This window comes from Dermacentor variabilis, chromosome 1, assembly GCF_050947875.1.
Source record: "Dermacentor variabilis isolate Ectoservices chromosome 1, ASM5094787v1, whole genome shotgun sequence".
Lineage (NCBI taxonomy): Eukaryota > Metazoa > Arthropoda > Arachnida > Ixodida > Ixodidae > Dermacentor > Dermacentor variabilis.
In genome coordinates, this window is record NC_134568.1 from 195,363,302 (window position 1) to 195,370,258 (window position 6,957).

The following is a 6,957-nucleotide window of genomic DNA, read 5'->3' on the forward strand; positions in this document are numbered from 1 at the left end:
ATCCATGATCTACGTTGTTGAATGCACCGGAAGGTCGAGTCCTAAGATGTCTTGGGTGTATTTACTAAACGTAGGAGTGCTTGAGCCTTAGCATGGCATCCTGGCAAGAAAGCGACTGGCGAAAGCCAATCATCTCTGGTGGGAATAACTGATTGTCTTCCGCGTATTTATTGAAGCGATTAAGCATGACATGTTCGAGCGTTTTGCCAAAGAGTGACGTGAGGGAAATAGGTCTAAGATTAGCTATGTCAGAGGCTTTATTGGGTTTGGGAATAAAGATTACTTTAGCGGTTTTCCATCAGCTCGGAAGAGAGCTGTTATCGAAGCAATAATTATAGTATTCTGTGAGGGCAGAGATTGATTTGTCGTCCAGATTTCGGAGTAATTTATTATTTACATTATCTATACCGGGAGCAGATGTAGTTTTAAGGGAAGCTAAGGCATGTCGAACTTCTGCCTTCGTTATTGGGGCGTCGAGAAGTTCACTAACCTCGCCTGTATAATCTGAATTCTCTTGAGTTGTGGTAGGAGGGAGGTGTAATCGTGCAAGCTGCTGAAAAATATGGGGAATATTATCCTTGTGTTTGTGCAATAATTGAGTGATGTAGTGACTGTGTTGCGCGCGCGAGGTCGAGGGATCAAGCAAATGTCTCAGCAGTTGCCAAGTCTTTTTGCTACTGAGATTACCATGCAGGCTCTCACATACTTGGCCCCATTGTTGACTAACTAGTTGGATCACATATGCTTGAATGCCATCGGCAAGTCTAGCTACACGGATGCGAAGCCTGCGGTTATGGCGGCGTCTTTTCCACCGCTTTAATAGTGATTCCTTCGCTTGCCACATGTGTAATAGTTTGGCATCAGCTGTTTGAAAAGGAGCATCAGGTGGCATAGTTGTACTATTATTGTCAACGTCCGTTTGGAGTTGACTAATCCATTGCTGTAGATCAAGTATGGCATTGGCAGCATTATTTGCGCGAATTTTCCGAAATTTGTCCCAATCCGTAAGTTTGGGAGGCAGAGTGTGAAAGGGCTTGTGAGAGAAAGTAATAGAAATCTGCATGACGTAGTGATCGCTACCAAAATTGATTTGAATGTTTTCCCATTTAGTTAAGTTAACCCGAGAGGTGAGGGTGAAATCTGGTGATGTATCTATGGAGACACTATTTCCTAAGCGAGTGGGTGTGTCGAAGCATTGTGGAGGGTGAGTTGATGATCCTGAATGTGGGTCCATAAAGCTTATCCTTTAGGTGTGGAAGTAGTGTGACCCCATAGTTGATTTGGAGAGTTAAAATCGCCAACAATGAGGAGCGGGTTTCTGCGAGCTTCCTGTTTAGCACGAGCAAAAACGGTAGTAAAACGGTGGTGTTTAGAGCTGGGACTGCAGTAAACGTTAAGGATGTAAATAGGAGCCGACCTGGTCTTTTTGGGAAGTATTTCTACGAAGTCGGGATCAATGTCGATACTCTCGAAATGGGAGCAAATAACAGTCAAATGTTTTTGTGCTAGGATCGCGGTATTGGGACGTTCGCATCTTTTGCATTGGAATGTCTTGTATCCGGGGAATTTAACGTAATCATTCGTTTCTTGTAAAGCAATGACTGCAGGCGGTTGTGGGAGATTGGCTATGTATTGTTGCAGACTGGCCTTCTTTTTCGAAAAGCCCCTGCAATTCCACTGCCACACAACTAGGTTGGAGCGCTTAGGGGATGCGGCCATGCAGTCGATCGAGTATTTCAATAATTTGATTGAATCGCTCATCAATTTTGCTAAGTCGCGCGTCATCCTGGTTAAATTTAGCATTTATATAGGCACTGAGGCTATGAACGTTAGTAGTGAGGGACTCAAGCTTGGCTTCTACGGCATCCATGTGTTTTTCAAGGGCCTCAAAGCGATTGTTAGAGTTTCTAATGTGTGCGGTGAGTTTACGACTTAGCTTATCGTATTCCTCCCAAGCACCTCTCCCATCATCAATAGATATGCGCTTGGTGGCGGTTATGGTAGTGGGAGGACGAGAAGTGTCCATGGTTAGAGTTTCATCGCCATTCTCACTGACAGGGTTGGAGTTACAGTGGGTTGTTCATCAGTAGAGGGTTGAGATCGAGTGGTAGCAGTCGTACATGAGGAAGGGGTTTGGAGGTCGAGAATGTGTTTACGCAGAAGACGATTTTCTTCCTGAAACTGCTGTAGGAGGGCATAGATTGTGGCATCAGGTTGCTTAGGTTTAAGTAAGCTGTGGGAAGCTACCGATGCCCAGCTTACCTGAGGAAAGCTTGATTTGTTGTTAGATGGAGCAGCGGATAGGAGAGGCCCATCTTCGTCTTGTTTTTTCTTAGGAAGAGGTCCCTGCTTCTTGGGCGAAGGAGAAGACTTGGTTTTGGATTGAGGAGGAGTCTTGTCAGCCTTGGGGAGTGAGATTTTGGGCTTATATCGTAGTGCGCACTGAATGGATGCAGTCTCATGACTTCCACTACATAGTACACACTTGGGAATGCACACATGATCAGTCGGAGGATTCACAGTTCCGCATTTATGGCAAGTATCCTCAGTATGCGTAGAGTACACGTCCGGTCGATGTCCAACTTTCCAACAGCGTGTGCAGGCCTCCATTCTTTGTCGAAAAGGCTTGCATCGGAGCATCGCCATTTCATATTTGACCCAAAAAGGAACTTTCGTTCCCAATAAAGCCACGAGGACTGCGTCGGAAGTTTTTCCCATTCGTCTGGCTTCTAAAAAGTGCATTTGTGGGTTGCAGTCACGAAGCATGGGTAGAATGTCTTTTTCATAGATAACTTCTCCCAGGCATACTCTGTCGATGTAGATAATGCCTTTGCACGTCTCGGAGTTTGGAACGCTGTAGGAGGTGACTTCGTGCTCTTGGCCGTCGGCCGTGAGCGACTTGATGGCGAGATATTTCTTCAAGCGATCGCAGCTTTCCGTGCTGAGGGTAACTGTGTTGGTGGTTGGGTTCGTGGTAACAATGTCTTGGCGCAGCGCCGCAGTGGCTGGAAAGCCGGCTGCCATAGAGAGAATGTTGGTGAGTTGGAAGTGGCTGAAGCAGGAAGCGTCGAAGCCTCTGCAAATGCGAAAAATAGCCTTGTATGAGCCTTCGGGTACCTTGGGAGGCCTCACTTTGTTATTCCTTGAGATCATCTGTTTCCATACAGCAGCCTTGGCCGTGGCAGCGATGGCGTCGCCGCGTGTGGACGTGTCTCATCGGCTCCGTGAGTTTTTGGGTGTAGCGCCTGTTCTTTTTGCTATATCCTAGTGGCTCTTTCACGCGACATGTGTGAAGATTTCCGCGACGTTTTGAGACTATTTTTGAGGAGGTCTGTGCATTAGGACGCTTGTTATTGTGACTTTTGTGGTTCCTCGCCTACGAGAGCTTGGTGGCTCTCCGACGCCGTAGGCATTGACACGCCTCGTGCGGGCGTCATGAACCCGGTTGAGGTAGTAGAAGGGGAAGATCTTTCCCCGGAGGAGATGCTCAAGTGGCGACAAACGCGCATATACGACGCCGCATGTCAAGACTCTGAATAGCCGGAGACTGCCCCGTTCCGAAAGGAATAGAAGATGGCTGCCGCCGATCGCTCAGGCACTGGCTACTCGCACCACCGGTGCGCATATATAGGTTTATTTGCGTATAACTAAACTTTTTGCGTGTCATCCGAAAATGGACAGAAAAGCACTGGGACAATCCGGATAATCGCCACGGACTACTCCGGAGATTGGACCCTACCACGGAATTTAGGCTACCACCAAAAATTCAACGCAGCTGTGCCAGTCTTCTGCACAGACTAAGGCTGGGGGTAGCGTTTACGCGCGAATACGTGCACCTCATGCGACGCACTGAGTCTCCAGACTGTAAGTTGTGCAATGTGAATGAGACTCTAGGTCATGTGCTTTGTGTCTGCCCTAACTAAGTGGAAGAGCGTCAAATGTTGAACAATGACCTTACGCGTCTCGACAGCCCACCGTTCTCGGAGGACGTTATTTTAGGCCCTTGGCCAGACGCTCAATCGAGTTTCAAGGCCATCCAGGCGTTGCTGAACTTTTTAAAAAGTACGGGCCTGAACTGTAGGCTTTGAGCACAGCAAATTGCTTGCCAAAAGGTTTACGTCCTCCTTCTCTTATTATCGTCGCCCATCACGCGCCTCTTTCTTTCCTCTTTCTTTCCCTCTTCCCCTTCCCCCAACGCAGAGTAGCTGGCTAGAGGAATACCTCAGGCCGACCTCTCTGCATTTCGTATCATTAAACTTCTCTCTCTCTCTCTTTTTGCGTGGCCGTATAACGTTATCGAGTCCTTACGGCACGTATACAACATCGCTTTGCCGACTATTCTTTGCTGAGGATCCGTTCTAGCGGCATTTTTAAATGTCCGTTGCACGGCGCCGCGATTTCCCACCAGCCACCGCAAGCTAAGAAAGAGGAAGCGGACCAATCGCAGACGTCGGCACCACCCTCTTCATCCGGTTATCTATGTTCATTGCGCTGGCTCGGCCCCATCGAAATCCGCTCCACTTGAGCGTGCTGCTCGCCCCTTTTCAGCCAATTAGATAGGAAAAACCGCTCAATGTAAGCAATGTTATTCGTTTTGAAAGCAAACAAAAGGTACTTCCTATAAACGAGGAAAGCATTTGATTGGGCTGTTCAGGCAACGCTGCGGGTCACCGCCCGATGCTTGCGTCGGCGGTTACGTAAATTTGACGTCAGGAGATTGGAATAAAATCATATTGTAATAGTTTTACGTTGTAGGGCCCATGCCTACATTCAAGCCGAAGTCTTCAAACTAAGAGCTGGGGCCGCTAAAATCTTTTATGGATGTATGTTGCGTTTGCTGATTTGTACATACGTCTTTGTTGGGGTTGTTCCTAACGTCTTTGTTGGCGTTGGGATGTTGCTGCGTTAGTTCCTGATTCAGGCATGGGATTCCCCGAGGAACTTAAATTGCACCACGTCACCGACAACACAAATCGCCACTTCGTGGATGAATTCGCCCGTTTGCAGAGGAACAAAGAGACGATGTTTACAATGCAGTGCAGATTGGCATTCGAATAAAGACCAAGCTTGAGCCTTGCTTCTCTAAGCATATTCGCTCTGTAATGGCTGGCGCTGGCAGGACATGCGAAGGCGTGCACATCGGCGTGCATGTCACTGGAGCTTTTTGACCCAGTCATTGACTCGGAGTTGCGAGGCCTGTGTATCTAGCCCAATGTTTTAGGTGAATAACTTTCTCTGATTCTTTTTCTCGTTTTCGTGCTGGTCAGTGTTAGGCGTCTCACTTTTCGCCCCTATATAAATGCGTGAATGGAAATGACATGTCCCCTTCCGCAACATAGTTGCGGGGCGCGTTCGTCGCCGAACGCCAATATAGCTCTTTAAAATTAAATTATGGGCTTTTACGTGCCAAAACCACGATGTGATTACGAGGCACGCCGTAGTGGGGGGCTACGGAAATTTCGGTCTACGTGGGGTTCTTTAACGTGCGCCTTTAAGTACAGAGGTGTTTTCGCATTTTGCCCCCATCTAAATGCGGCCGTCGTGACCGGGATTCGATCCCCCGACCTCGTGCTTAGAAGCCCAACACGATAGACACTAAGCAACCACGGCGGGCCAGTATAGCTCTTTGAGACACACATATTGTCTCGCGAGAGCTTTGTGGCGTCTGAGCGTTTGTGCGGTGTATTGGAACACTTGGGAAGAAGAGCCCTTCTCTTCTCTCGCTGCCCTCTGCCCCTGTGGCGGCTGGTGAAGAGGGCTCCAGCTGCGGGAGAGGATGATCGGCTTATATTACGCCGCTACAGCTACATATGTGCTGGTTCATGGCTCTGTTCGTCAGGGAATTGCGCAATGAAACAAAACGCTACCTCAATATCCTCACTGCTACGTATATACGCATTAAAGCCCATGATTCCTTTATTAAAGCTAACAGCTTTTTACAAGCTTTCTGCTATTCGCTTACTTTGACAATAATCGTCGATGGTTTCTTCCCATTTTTATTTTTTAATGCGACAGCGCATGATAGGACCCTCAACGGTCTTCGCGATTGATATCGATGCAACACTTCTTACTGGAGAGGGAGATCGCGCGGAGTCAACTGCAGAAGTGCGTGAGTGCCGTGGGAAGGAGTAGGGCGAAAGCGGAATACCTGCAGATTGTAGCAGAGTGAAGAGCACGGAAATTGCACGGTTGGCGGAGAATTGGTGCATCCGGTTACGTGAACACAGAGTGGGTGCCAGGCGTGTTGGCCTGTCATATTTCATCATGCGGCGCCAGGTTGACAACACGTCGAGCGTGCGTGGGTCACATTGTAGAGCTTATCGGCAGGAACCTTCGGAAATTTTACACATATACTAGAGGTTGTATAAAGCGCCGTCTGGCAAGAGTTCTATCGGAAGAATTTAACAATTGCTTATTTATGGCCCATACCGAAGCAAATTAAATGTTCCGGGGCAATGGTGCGAGGAGACACGCTACTCGATGTGTCCGCTGCCGAGGCTCTCTCGCATTACATAGACCGGCGCCCCTAAGCGAGATTCCTCACCTGCCTCCTCCCATGCCGGGGCAGAGGGTCACGCGATCTTTACGTCAATTTCCCCGCCTCCTCCACTCGGCCTTTCCTACCTGCTTTTTTTTTATAGGTAATTTCAAGAGGCGATTTTCCGCATTCTGCGTTTCACCAGAATACCGAAGTTGTTTGCACTGCTGCTGCATATTTTCGGGCTGAAGGCGTTACGCCTTTGACGTGAAGTGCCTGTTATGTCATCTCTGCTGGTGGGTGAAGCGACTCCTCCGAGAAGAATGGCGCGTGATCTTTTGTTTGGCTTTCCAGCTCTACTTGCTGCGCACTTCTGCGTAATAATTTGGAGGCACGATCATCACCGCTTCATCAACACACTTCGCTTGTCTGTTTGCCCAAACCTGGTGAGGGGCCCTTTAAGAAACAAGAACGCTGCG